At 37.6% G+C, this 13,642-nt stretch overlaps 1 protein-coding gene and 1 long non-coding RNA gene across 3 annotated transcripts in view; one reads left to right on the plus strand and one right to left on the minus strand.

Annotated features, from left to right (window-relative positions):
- map2k5 (mitogen-activated protein kinase kinase 5) overlaps positions 1–13,642 on the plus strand; it is a 290,898-nt gene that overhangs the window by 62,086 nt on the left and 215,170 nt on the right. The gene's annotated exons all lie outside the window — the stretch shown is intronic.
- Positions 1–13,642, minus strand: part of LOC144511181 (uncharacterized) — a 37,090-nt gene that overhangs the window by 3,875 nt on the left and 19,573 nt on the right. The window contains exon 2 of the long non-coding RNA XR_013500757.1: positions 3,689–3,823. This is a non-coding gene — a long non-coding RNA (uncharacterized LOC144511181). The remainder of the gene's footprint in view (positions 1–3,688; positions 3,824–13,642) is intronic.

Raw genomic sequence — 13,642 nt, forward strand, 5'->3', positions numbered from 1 at the left:
CATCCCTTTAGACAACAATCCTTATAGATATTTAATCTGTAAAGTTCAAATAATTTGTGGTGCAGGCTTGGAGGGCTGAAGGGCCTGTTCCTGTGCTGTACTTTTCTTTCTTTGCTCTTTGTTAATAGTACCACAAGGGCCAATCCACTATTGTTGTATGGGAGGTATTTCACAGGGCTTCACTCATTCTGTCACTCGGCTGTTAAATGTCAAGACTTTAAACCAAAACCCTGTTTTCTGGAACGTCAGTGGTAGGGAAACTATTGGAGAAACTTCTGAAGGAGTGCATCTATCTCCAATTGGAGAGGCAAGACTTGATCGGGGATAGTCAGCATGGCTTTGTCAGAGGGAGGTCTCACCTAACAAATTTGATTGAATTTTTTGAGGAGGTGACCAGATGTGTACATGAGGATAGTGCAGTTGATGTAGTTTATATAGATTTCAGCAAAGCCTTTGACAAGGTCCCATATGGGAGACTTGTAAAGTAGGTAAATGCACTTGGGATACAGGGTAATTTCATAAAGTGGATTCAAAATTGCCTCAGTTGTAGGAGACAGAGGGTGTTGACAGAAGACTGCTTTAGTATCCAGTGGTGTACCACAGGGATCTGTGTTGGGTTCCCTATTGGTCATTTATATAAATTACATTGATGACTATGTGGTGGGTAGGATTAGTACGTTTGTGGATGACAAAGATTAGCCAGATGATCAACAGTGAGACTGAGTGTCATGGACTACAAAAAGATATAGACGGAATGGTCAAATGGGCAGATAAGTGGCAGATGGAATTTAACCCTGAAAAGTGTGACGGCATGTGAGGAAAAACCTTTTTTATCCAGAGAGTGGTGACGGTCTGGAATGTGCTGCCTGGGAGGGTGATAGAGACAGGTTGCCTCAAATCCTTTAAAAGAAATCTGGATGAGCACTTGGCACATTCTAACATTCAAGGCTAAGGGCCAAGTGCTGGTAAACAGGAATAGGTGGAAGTTTAGGTGTTTCTCGTGTGTTGGTGCAGACTTGATAGGCTGAAGGGTCTCTTCTGTACTGAATGATTCTAACTGGACACTTCTCTGGGGTGGCTGAAGTCTGCTCACTTCACTTCTTTGCAGTTCTGTCCCAGCACTGAGCACACTCTTCAGGATTTCTTATATGGCCACATCTTAACACAGCTCCCAACCTCTATTTAATTATCTATTTCTCTTTCATCTTTTCCCATTGCTCTGATCCTGCTTTGAAATTTACTTTTTCCCAGGATATAACGGCCATCACTTTAAGGTGAAATAAAATTGAATAAATTTGCCTCATTTATTCATGACCTTTTTTAAGTTGTAAGCTCCTCTTCTTCCCTTTGAAATTCAACAGCTGAAAACCCAAATCATCACTTATCTTCTAATGCAAATTTCTAACCATGTTTTACTTGCCTGTTTAACTCGGCCCTATTCACTTCAAATACCTCCTTTCCACAGCTAGCCCCTTTGATTTCCTCAACTTAGAAAACTCAGTCCCCAGCTTATTTAAATTAGCCATACACACACCCACCCCACAATCCTGCTTTACAGAATACCGACAATTTAAAAAAATCTTCCTTCACATTCCAAGTTCACGGATGAGACAAAGCTGTGTGGAATGTGTGTTGTGAGGAAGATGCAAAACGTTTAAAGAGGATTTGGACAGACTTAGTAAGTTGGCAAAAACATGGCAGATGGAATATAGTGTGGGAAAATACGAAGTCATCCACTTTGGTCGGCGGAACTGATATGCAGAGTATTTCTTAAATGGAAAGATTTTAGAAAGTGTAGATGTACAAAAGGATTTGGATGTCCTTGTCAATAAGTCACTGAAGGCTAACGAGACAATTAGGAAGGTTAATGATATGTTGGTCTTTATCACAAGAGGGTTTGAGTACAGCAGTCTTTAATTATATAGAACCTTGGTTAGACCATACTTGGAGTACTGTGTGCAGTTTTGTTCCCCTTACCGTAGGAAAGATATTATTACCATAGAGGGAGTGCAACGAAGGTTCACCAGACTTGTTCCAAAGATGGCAGGTCTGTCTTATGAAAGGAGATTGGGTAAACTGGGCCTGTATCCTCTGGAGTTTCAAAGAATGAGTAGTGATCTCATTTAAACCTACAACAGCGATAGACACGATAGATGCAGGTCAGATGTTTCCCCTGGTTGTGGAGTCTTTAAGACTTGATTAGTTGTAAGCATTCGCATTCCAACCATTATTCTGTAAATTGAGTTTGTGTCTTTATATGCCCTGTTTGTGAACAGAATTCCCACTCACTTGAAGGAGGAGCTTAAGGCTCCGAAAGCTTGTGGCTTTTGCTACCAAATAAACCTGTTGGACTTTAACCTGGTGTTGTTAAACTTCTTACTGTGGAGTCTACAACCAGGGGACAGAATTTTAAAATAAGGGGAAAGATATCTTGGGCCGAGTGAGGAGAACGTTTTACTTGGGGGTGGGGCGTGGGGGGAGTGGTTTGGGTTTGAATCTTTAGAATTCTTGACCCCAGAGGGCTGTGGAAGCTCACTCATTGAATATGTTTAAAGTAAAGGTCATGATGTGGAGATGCCGACGTTGGACTGGGGTAAACACAGTAAGACGTTTAACAACACCAGGTTAAAGTCCAACAGGTTAAACCTGTTGGACTTTAACCTGATGTTGTTAAACTTCTTAAAGTAAAGGTGACAGATTTCTAAATACCAATGAAGTAAAGGGATATGAGAAAAAGACATTGAAGTAGATGATCTCATTGAATGGCAGAGTAGGCTCAATGGGCAGAACGGCCTGCTCCTGTTCCTAACAGTCATTGTTCAGACGATAGTATTTCTGAAAATTATTAAATTTGTAATGCTGCATCTGTATGATTGTTGGGCAATCATAGGGGTTATATATTTGTCCACCTTCAGGTACTGTGCCCAAAGAGGAACTTGGCAATCATAGACTTCAATTACACAGTCCATGATTATGCTTGGCAAAGTACTGCAGTGGTTTGTTGTTGCCTTCTGCAGTATGGCTGACCAGGAAACTTTCCCACTCTTGCCACCTGCAATCAGGCATATTAGAAGGATTTACAGGCTGATAATTAACCTGCTTTGGCCACATAATTAATGCATCTCCCAAGGCCATCAAGTCTTGAAGAGGGACTCAAACTCAGAGCTTCTGGTCGCCACCACTGCACTACAAGATCTCCTGGTTATATCCTAACATTTTATCAAGCAAATTCCCAACTGCAATGTGGGTTGCATATTTTTTTTAAATTAAAACTTAATCTCTGTATTTAGTGCAAAGTGCCAGCGCCAGTAGTGCTTAGCCAAATCAAGTTTCAGCTGTATTATAATGATGGTTATTATGGTTCAGGTTAGAAACTCCAAAGTGTTTTATGAAGCCCGCCTGAATCATAAATTTTGCATCTTGAATTTGGTTAGGATAAGCATGATATGTTCCACTTCAGGTGTGATTTGCAGGGAGCTTTTATCAAACAAAGTTTATTTAAGAATATAGTTCACACATATAGTAAGAAAATTAGCCGGAACTTTTATCAATTACAAACAAGAAGCAAAACAACCACTATGATACCTAACCCTTAACAAAGATATCTAATGTGTTCCAATCAAACCAAAACCCTTGCCATAGACAAACCCCTTTAAACAGGTTCAATACAACAAAGTCTACTGCTCACGTGATAATGGAAATTGAGTCCTTTGGTTGAAGTCTGCAGTTCTCTGGATTCACTCTGAACAATTTGAAGATAAGACAGCTTCCTAAAACACCAGAGAGACTCGAGTCCAACCCCCAACAACAGCAGATTTTCACCCTTCAGGAAAACAAGAGAATTTCCAAAGGAAAAAAAAACAGGGAGAGAGGGAAAACACTTCTTTTTAGCTTGCTGTGCCTTCAAAACTAAAAACACAAACCTGCAGCTTCAAACTGAAAATGAAAAAAACTGTCCAAAAACACATGACCATCCTCCTAACAATGCAGGATCATAAAACTAATCCCAGAGGAAACACAGACAACCATATTTAAGCCATTTAAGTAGCAATAAAAGGACATTTCCAGTCAAGCTGGCAACAATGACATCACTGAAGCTGTGAGCTGCAGAAATCATGTTTAAAAAAACCTTTCTTAAAGGTACATTGTCACATGGTATAAATACTTTGAAGAGTTTCTCTGAAAATGGTGCTTTTTGGCATGATTTTTATATTGAAACTAGCTGAATTCCTATTTTTTTAATTGTATATTTTTGAAGGCCTGCGTGCTGATGGTTCTGTTAAATCATGTTTTGCACTGGCGATTGCTCAGCTGGTAAAGTTGGTGGTTAGCTGAGCCATACCAACCATAAAGGTTTTAGGTTTATGATTCTATGATCTGTGCAGAGTTGCTTGGTCTCTGCATGGATGACTGAAGAGTTAGTCTCTACCCTGGAGTTGGATAGGGGAATGTGAGCCAGGATTCTTGATGCTGATCACTATCTAATGACCTTTTCTAAAAGTGTGGATGTCAGGTGAGAAATTAATTGTGATCTATGCAAACACTTTCCATGAAGAGTCATGATCTAGTGATCAGGAGTAAGAGCACTACTCACCTAGTCCAAAAGTGCTGAGGTTAGTTGTAATGCACTGACAGAGAGCAGCTGATTCAGCATATAACAAAGATTTTATCGAGAACATTTTGGGCTGTGCTGTGTGTTTACCCTGTTATGATAATGGAGGAAAAATCTATGGAATTATACACAGAAATACTGAACTTTAAAAAGATCTATGTTTTGAATTTTGAAATGGACCCAATCCTGAAGCTGGCTCAGAAAGTAAAGTTAGCTGCTGTTAGGAATGGCTGCAGGGTATTTCTCAAAGGGACAATGGAAACCCTCCCTGTGTTACCAGACAAGGTACTTCTAAAAGCATCCAAAGACTGATTACCATCCCCAAAAAGACAAAGGGACATAATTGCCAACCTATCTCGAAGGCCCCAGTGTAATTACCTAGATCGACTGGTCTCTTCCAGTTTCCTCTCAGAATACACAAAGATTGGGGTTAAAAGCTAACTAAGAGAGCTGCCTAGGACCTGCTTGCTACCTGCCTGCATCTATCTGCTGTCAGGCTATATGGCTGTGTGTGTTGTGAGGAAAAGCAGCTGGAAGCATCATACCTTTGGTGTGGGAAACACTACAGGAAGCAGTGCCCCTGGAAAAAGGAAATAGCCATAGCTGGAAAAAAAATTGAAATATCTCTACCAAACCACAGAACACCTGATGCGAAGAATCAGGTTTTTGCTCTTACAAGTCAACTATACTGTAATCAATTTGTAATGGCCACATGTGTCATCATCTACTTCTGGCAAATCAAGGACTGTTCTATATAACTTTTTATTTACATTTACCTACTGTTGGACTCAATTCTTACTTCCATCTGTAGGAATGTTGATGTCTGTTTTAAAGTGAAAGTTTATTTATTAGTCACAAGTCGGCTTACATTAATATTGCAATGAAGTTACTGTGAACATCCCCTATTCGCCACACTCCAGCGACGACTGTTCAGGTACACGGAGGGAGAATTTAGCATTGTCAATGCACCTAACCAGCACGTCTTTTGGACTGTGGGAGAAAACAGGAGCACCCGGAGGAAATCCACGCAGACACGGAGAGAACGTGCAAACTCCACACAGTAACCCAAGCTGGGAATTGAACACGGGTCCCTGGTGCTGTGAGTAGCAATGCTAACCACTGTGCCACCATGCTGCCAGCTTTACCAAATGGTTTTACCATTTCTCCTTGCCTTTTTAGTAGTTAATAAGGAACCTCACCTGGGGCTGATTGTAACAACCCATTAACCTATGGAAGAGCTTTTTTTTTGCTTTTAAGTGTTTTGTGGTTTTAATTGGCAACTACTGTGCTGGAAAAGAGACATTGACCTGATTTGACATAATACATAAAATTGATAGTTAAATATCATATTTGATACTTGCATCTAATTGGCACATTAACATGATATGTCGTAGAGTGACAGGAGATATGTTCATGTCCTTGTTTAAGAAAGAACATAAGATACAGAAGCAGGAGTAAGCTATTCAGTCCTTGGAGCCCACTTCGCCATTCAGTGTGATCATGGCTGATCATCCACTTCAACCCCATTTTCCTGCACTATTCCCTTATCTTTATGTAAAAATCTATCGATTTCAGTCTTGAAATGCTCCAACGACTGAGCCTCCACAGCCCTCTGGGATAGAGAATTCCAAAGATTCACCGCCCTCTGAATGAAGAAATTCCTCCTCATCTCAATCCTAAATGCCTGCCCCTTATTCTAAGACTGTGTCCCATTGTTTCTAGACCCACAGCCAGGGGAAACATCCATCCTGCATCTACCCTGTCCAGCTCTAAGTATTTTGTATGTTTGAATGGGATCACCTTGCATTCTTCTAAACTTCGGAGAATAAAGGCCCAGTCTACTTAATCTTGCCTCATAGGAGAATCCCTCCACTCCAGGAATTAGTTTAGTGAGCCTTTGTGGCACTCCCTATATGATAAATATATCTTTCCTTTGGTAAGGAGACCAAAACTGCGCACAATACTCCATGTACAGACTCACCGAGGCTCTATAAAATTGCAGTAAGACATTTTCACTCTTAAATGCAAATTCTCCTGTCATAACATAACTTTTGCCTTCTTAATTGCTTGCTGTACCTGCAAGTTAGCTTTCAGTGACTCATGAACAAAGGCATCCAAGTCCCTTTGAATTTCAACACTTCCCAGCCTCTCACCACTTAAGAAATACTCTGTATTTCTGTTTTTCCTACCAAAGTGGATAAACTTTCATTTCCCCACATTGTTTTCCGTCTACTAAATTTTTGCCCAGTTGCTTAGCCTCTTCAAATCCCATTGAAGTGTCTGGCATCCTCCTCACACACTTGATATTGTGTCATCGGCAAACTTAGAAATATTACATTTAATCCCCACATCTAAATCATTTATATAGATTGTGAGTAGCTAGGGCCCAATCACCGATCCTTATAAGACTGCATTAGTCACAGCCTGCTTACCTGAAAATGACCCCATAATTCCTATTTTCTGTTTTCTGTCCGTTAACCAGTTCTCAATCCATTATTTTCCCCCAATCCCATGTGCTCTAATTTTGTTTACTAACCTCTGTGGGGCATTATCAAAAGCTTTTGAAAATCTAAATACACCACATCCCCTGGTTCCCCCTAGTGTATTCTGCTAGTTGCATACTCAATAAATTCTAGCAGATTTGTTAAAGAAGAGTTCCCTTTTATAAATCCATGTAGACTCTGCCCAATCATACCATTATCTACTAAATGTCCTGTTATCACATCCTTTATTATAGATTCTAGCATCCTCCCTACTACTGAAGGCCAATATGTCTATAGCTCCCTATTTTCTTTCTCCCTCCTTTCTTAAACAGTGGAGTTATGTCTGCCAACTATCAATCTGCAGGAACCATTCCAGAGACTATTTAAGTTTGAAAAATAATCACCAAAACATCTACTATCTCTACAACAATCTCTTTAAACACTCTGGATGTAGATCACCAGGTCCGTGAAATGTATCTACTTTCAGTCCCATTAATCCCTCTCCTTTTATTTAGGAGTATTAATATCTTGAAGTTCCATGTTTACATTAGTCCCTTGATTCTCCATTATTTCTGGGAGGTTTTAGTATCTTCATAAGACTGGAACAAGTATTTGGTTAGTTACTCTGCCATTTTCTTATTCCCCATTATAAATTCTCCTGACTTGCTCATAATGGACCCATATTTGTTTTTGCTAATCTATTTCTTTTTATATACTATAGAAGCTTTTCCAATCTATTTTTATGTTTGTCGCTGGTTTGCTTTCCATTCTATTTTCCTTTTCTTAATATTTTTCTTGGTCCTCCTTTGCAGAATTCTAAAATGCGCCCAATCCTCAGACATACTATTTTTTGGGCAACTTTATATGCTTCTTTCCTTTGATCTAAAACAACCTTTGCCGCCTTTTGTTAGCCATGGTTGGAACACTTTCCTTGCTGGGTTTTTGTGCATTAAAGAAATGTATTTTTGTTGTAAACTGTGTATTAGTTCATAAAGATGTTTAATTTGTCTTTGAACCCAACATCTAAACATGGCCAAAAATTGCACTGCAACAATACACGGAGAATGCTTAAAACCTCTCAGAGGTAAATATATAGTTTGCATGTAGATAACAAAGAATAATCAAATGTGTTCCTTGATATGGAGCTGTTTCTGAATGGCCAATGGAATTTATTATGCAATTTTGCTGTAATACAATGCATCATCTGATTGTATAGAGTATAAGGAAACTATGACATGGTGTAACGTCAAACAGAACCACCAGCATGCAAGCCTTCAAAAGGGCCAAAATGAACAAATCTACACCTGTAACAGTGTTCAAGAGGGTGTACTCAGTGAAACTGAATGAGAATTGTCATTTATTCTTTTATTTTGTCTTTTATTGTACTAATGACAATTTTAGTACAGAATTGATACGCTGCAGATTGCTATCTGATTTCACTTTATAACACAAATTTTCCAACCGATTGACAACTATCTTAGAATCCCTAAAGCACAGAAAGAGGCCATTCGGCCCATTGAGTCTGCACCGACCACAATCCCACCCAGGCCCTACCCCCATATCCCTACATATTTACCCACTAATCCCTCTAACGTACGCATCCCAGGACACTAAAGGCAATTTTAGCATGGCCAATCAACCTAACCCGCACATCTTTGGACATATCATTTCCTGAAATTTCCCAGATTTTGCTAGGTTGGTGAGGAGGCTCTAAGTAGAGGAAAGCTTTGACCCACCCCTGTGACTGATGGAAAACTGAAAGACTTTTAACGTGGATTGCGATTGTGATTGGTTTTGGCTGAGGTAAATAAGATGGCTTTTAGTTAAGGAATTAAACTATAAATGATAAATACAAATATAAAATGGTGAAAGACAAAGATGCGAATGAATAATTTGCAAATAAATGGATCTACTGTGCTTTGTTGGCCTTATTGGGAAGCACATTCATGTTTCTTACTTTATGGCTGCTAGTATGCATTAAGCTTTTATAGAAAGCATTTTGACAAAGCTTCTTACTGTTAGGAAGATAAAACTCATGTCCTGTATCAGCGTTTGTGAATTGCTGTTTACTATTTTGATTTCTCTGCCATCCTGCCCTCTTGCTGCATGGGAGAGTTTGACTAAGGTTTATTTAATGAGGTGCCGGTTAATTTGTATGATGTCGTAATCCCCTAGTGTTGCAGAATTTGGCTGATGCTAAATCCGCTTCTGCATAATGGGTGTGATGCGTGGATTACTTGATTCACTTTGAGGTGGGATTAGATTAATTACAGTGATGAGTAATGTAATCTATCAAAGTGAGATAGGAATTGATGCTGTAATTAGCGAACATTGTCATAAAGCTGGAGATGCTTCTGTGCCTTAATATGACCCACTTCCTATGGTGCTAAAATTACCCTGTTTATGTTCTAGATTGGATTCAGCAATACCAGTGCAACATGTGCAGTGTAGACATATATGTAGTCTGTTTGTGTATTTTATGTAGACACACTTACGGTAATGCCATGTTTGCAACTCAATCATGCTGACTGTGGATTTTCCAAAATGGTGATGGAAATCTAAAATCAAGGCCCAGTATTGTGCAGTTAAAGTTAAAATGATGGCAGCTCTTTGCTATTTGATTCAATAGTGAAATTACCTGCCAAAGGCTGATTCACTTCCTCTGACATACCATCATGTTAGTTACTCTACAAAAATGTGCCTGACGTTACACTTGTAGTCAGAAGACATTTGTAAGGTAGGTGCATCGAGATTGGTTGATTTTTCACCTGGGTTACCTGCACAATTGTAGTTGCACGTGCTTAGACCTTTCCACATTGTATAAATAATGGGTAAAATAGTTTGTTATTTGGTTGGAAAATTTGTGTTAAAAGTGAAATCAGATAACAATCTGCACTGCATCAATTCTGTACTAAAATTGTCATTAGTACACTAAAATACCATACGGACAGTTCTCATTCAGTATCACTGAGTACACCCTCTTGAATACTGTTGCAGTTTTGATGTATTCACTTTGGCCTTTTTGAAGGCTCTGCATGCTGGTGGTTCCATTTGATTTGATTACACCGTACCATAGTTTCCTTGTACTCTATACAGTCAGATTTTGCGGTATATTGTAGCAAAATTGCATGATAAATTCCATTGGCCATTCAGAAACACTTCCACATCAAGGAACACATTTGATTATTCTTTGTTTTCTACATGCAAACAATATATTTACCTCTGAGAGACTTTAATCATTCACCGTGTATTGTTGCGATGCATTCTTTGGCTATATTTAGATGTGGGATTTAAAGAAAAATTAAACATCATGCTTTATTTCTATCTTTTGATATTTTTATTGATTCAGACACTGTAAATGAAATTGTGTTAATATATTCTAAACATGTCTTTTTGATGTTTTTGTCAAAGATTATTGTTATTCAAATTATAGTGTTTCAACTATAACTCACTCCTTCATGGCATTAAGAATTCAGCACGTTCAACTTTTTTATTACCTCACAACAGCAAGAGTGCACAATATTGTAAATCAAAGAAAATTGGCCAAATTTTATTCTGTGGTGTAATTGGTGAGTGTATGATTGCATCACATGACTTTACACAAAACTGTGACATTATTTTGCCACTCCCGATCCTGGCCATGAATTGCTCTGTTTTATATATACATTGCTAGTCAATTTAATCTATCTTTTGAGATGTTTGTATTAATTTTAAAAATCTAGGATCTTCTCTCTGAATTGCTAAACTAACCTTCTCTTATTTAAATACTAACAAGTAATTAACGAGTAAATGTAGTCTCCTCATTGTCTCCTTTGTGTTTGCCACCCACCCTACTTCTCATTTATCAGTGATGCTACTAAATGGTGCATCTCAGATTTTCTATATATGCTTATTTTCATGTTTAGTGAATTAATTTCTGTCTTTAAAACTTAAATGGGTCTTAACAAATGAGTTAAAATGGAACAAGTTATACATTGATCTGCCAAAGCTAATTTCTTTCCAAGCATAAGTAGATTTTGGTTAAATCCTGGTCCTATCAAAATTTGTTCATTTAGCCTTGTGGGTGGGTAGAATAAAATTCAATCTTTAGATAAAATACAAGTGTAACAGTGTAAATGAAATGTATCAGCATTTGTAGCACTTTTCAGTTTGTTCCAGGATTCAAAGCATCCTGCGTGGTTGATTGGGATTTCAGTATTAACAAATGGATTGAAGATCGGTACTTTTCAATTTAAGATAAAATAATAGAAGGAGCAAATTTGATCTTCAGTTGAAACTGATTATCTGTTGTTTTGTGCAGTTGTTGATTAAATGATTAAATTGTGATTTAGTGTCAACTATTTTTATTGATGACATTCCTATTAAGTGACTTGGGACATTTTGCTACATTAAAGATGCTACCTAAATGCACATTGCTTTTTTTGTTGTTTGGATATCAGCTTGTCACTAATTATCAAATACATCACCATAATGTGAAATTTCCGTGTTTCTGATCATCTAAAAGCAGATAGAACACAGAGCTTTGGACAGTTACACATCATAAAAATATTTTTATCGTGTAGAAGTAACAAACAAAAATTTTACTCTGGTTTACATTGTGAAAATTACCAGATGGGTAGAAATGGGCTGTATATTTATTGCAAAGCCAGAACGTCCAGTAGAAGTGATGACTACATAAGTGGTCAGGTTAAGCTGCAGTGATACTTTGCTTACCTAATGGACTATTCAAGTAGCTGAGAAAGTGCTTTGAAAATAGCTGTTGCGATTTAATAATTGTTTACACGTAACTTACTGTCAGTTTGACTTGTTCATTTAAATTGGTCATAGTAAATAGATTATAATGGTGCTTTTAAGGTGGTGGGGAGAGGTGAAGCTTTTTAAGAGACCTTTGAGGAAGGAGGGCATCTGTCCATTGTTATCAGACTTGCTTATTAAGTTGTATTGACTGAGACATTTGTGTCACTGCAAATGAAAGATGCTTATTGATTTTCTAACTGCTGTTCACATCCCTTTCACACTTTTTAGGATAAAAAGTTAATCATCTTGGATGCGTATTCATTCTCTGTGAAGGGAACAGACTAAGCCTTTTTGGCATTTCATGAATCAAGTTGTTCAAGTTGAGTGTGTCAAGCAGACAATTACCAGCTTGCTCTTTACGCCTGTCCCTTGATATCACCTGTAACAGAGTAGCCTAATGGAGGGATGTCCCCTTGACATTTGATAGTAGTGGCAGTGCTCCAATCTTGTTTGTTTGCCAGAGAATCAATTCAGTACAATTCAGGACATAATATAACCAAGCATTAAAAATGTGCTACCTGGTCGTTTAACAAAATTATCAGTGACAGTTCAATATTGACTTCATATTAGGTGTTAAAAAAAGTTAAAATTATGATCCTCCTGCTTGTCATTGAGAAAATCAGTTATTGGCATGTTGAAAATAGCTTTTTGCTGAGTTTCATTGACACAGGTTATGTGATATAAATATTTATTTCATATCTGTCACTCACTGGTAATGCCAACTATTGATTCCAGTATTGATAAAGTGCCACTGGTTCATTGGAAGCATTTGACCATGTTGTGTTTTTGAATTACTTGCTGCTGTATAGAATGTTATTTGCTAAGCCTCCTCAATTGCTCGCAATTATGCTTGAATTAAATGGTTACTACAGTGAACAAAATATTTGGGTTATTTTAACCAGCACGTTTTTATCCCAGCAAATGTTCATTGGAGCTATTAATAAAATGTATTTATATTAAATAGATTGATTTAGCAGCGATTGTTTGCAAACCAAGTATAATGTTTAAACATTTACTCACTGGATCAGTGGTAATAAGCCAAACTTTTAAAAAATTAAGTTAATTTGACATTTTAGTTTTTGTCTTTGGCAATTGATTTTATACACAGATTTTTCATTTATGCTAAAGATTTATCACTTTCAAAAAGATTCGTAGGAGCTCACATCCCGTTTATTTCATCTATTGCTGTTTTTTGTCATAGTTGATGATTATTTATAGAATGACCAATAGCTGGGAGTAATTCCAAGGCAATAATTGAGGAGTATAGATAATGCTCCTAAACTAATAGACCAGAGCTAAAAAAATTTGTAAGGATTGTTCTGAGATTCCGTTTCAGATTAAAATTTTGCAATAACTATCTGGTATTTTTATTTGTGTTTCATATAATACATTGTTTTAATTATTATGTGTTTTGGGAAGTTAATCTGTTTTTGCTGGGTTCAAGCCCATTATACATTTGATATAACTGTGGATTTATTGAAATAATTTACAGTTGATTAGTATGACATTTTCCTCGAGGCTGTACCTATCGGTTTTGCTTATCAGGGTTATTTAGAACATTGTTACCAGTGTATGGAAAATCCTACTTAATCCCCATGTATATCTCATCCCAATGTACTTTTTGTGTGACACTTGGTTAATCACCTGGAATTGCTGCCACCAGTAATGATAGACCTGTAGTGCTTCAGATTTTACCCTGCTATTCTTTCCTGTAATTTAAAATGTTTCCTGTACACAATCCAAGTTTGGA

The sequence above is a fragment of the Mustelus asterias genome, chromosome 24 (assembly GCF_964213995.1).
Source record: "Mustelus asterias chromosome 24, sMusAst1.hap1.1, whole genome shotgun sequence".
Classification (NCBI taxonomy): domain Eukaryota; kingdom Metazoa; phylum Chordata; class Chondrichthyes; order Carcharhiniformes; family Triakidae; genus Mustelus; species Mustelus asterias.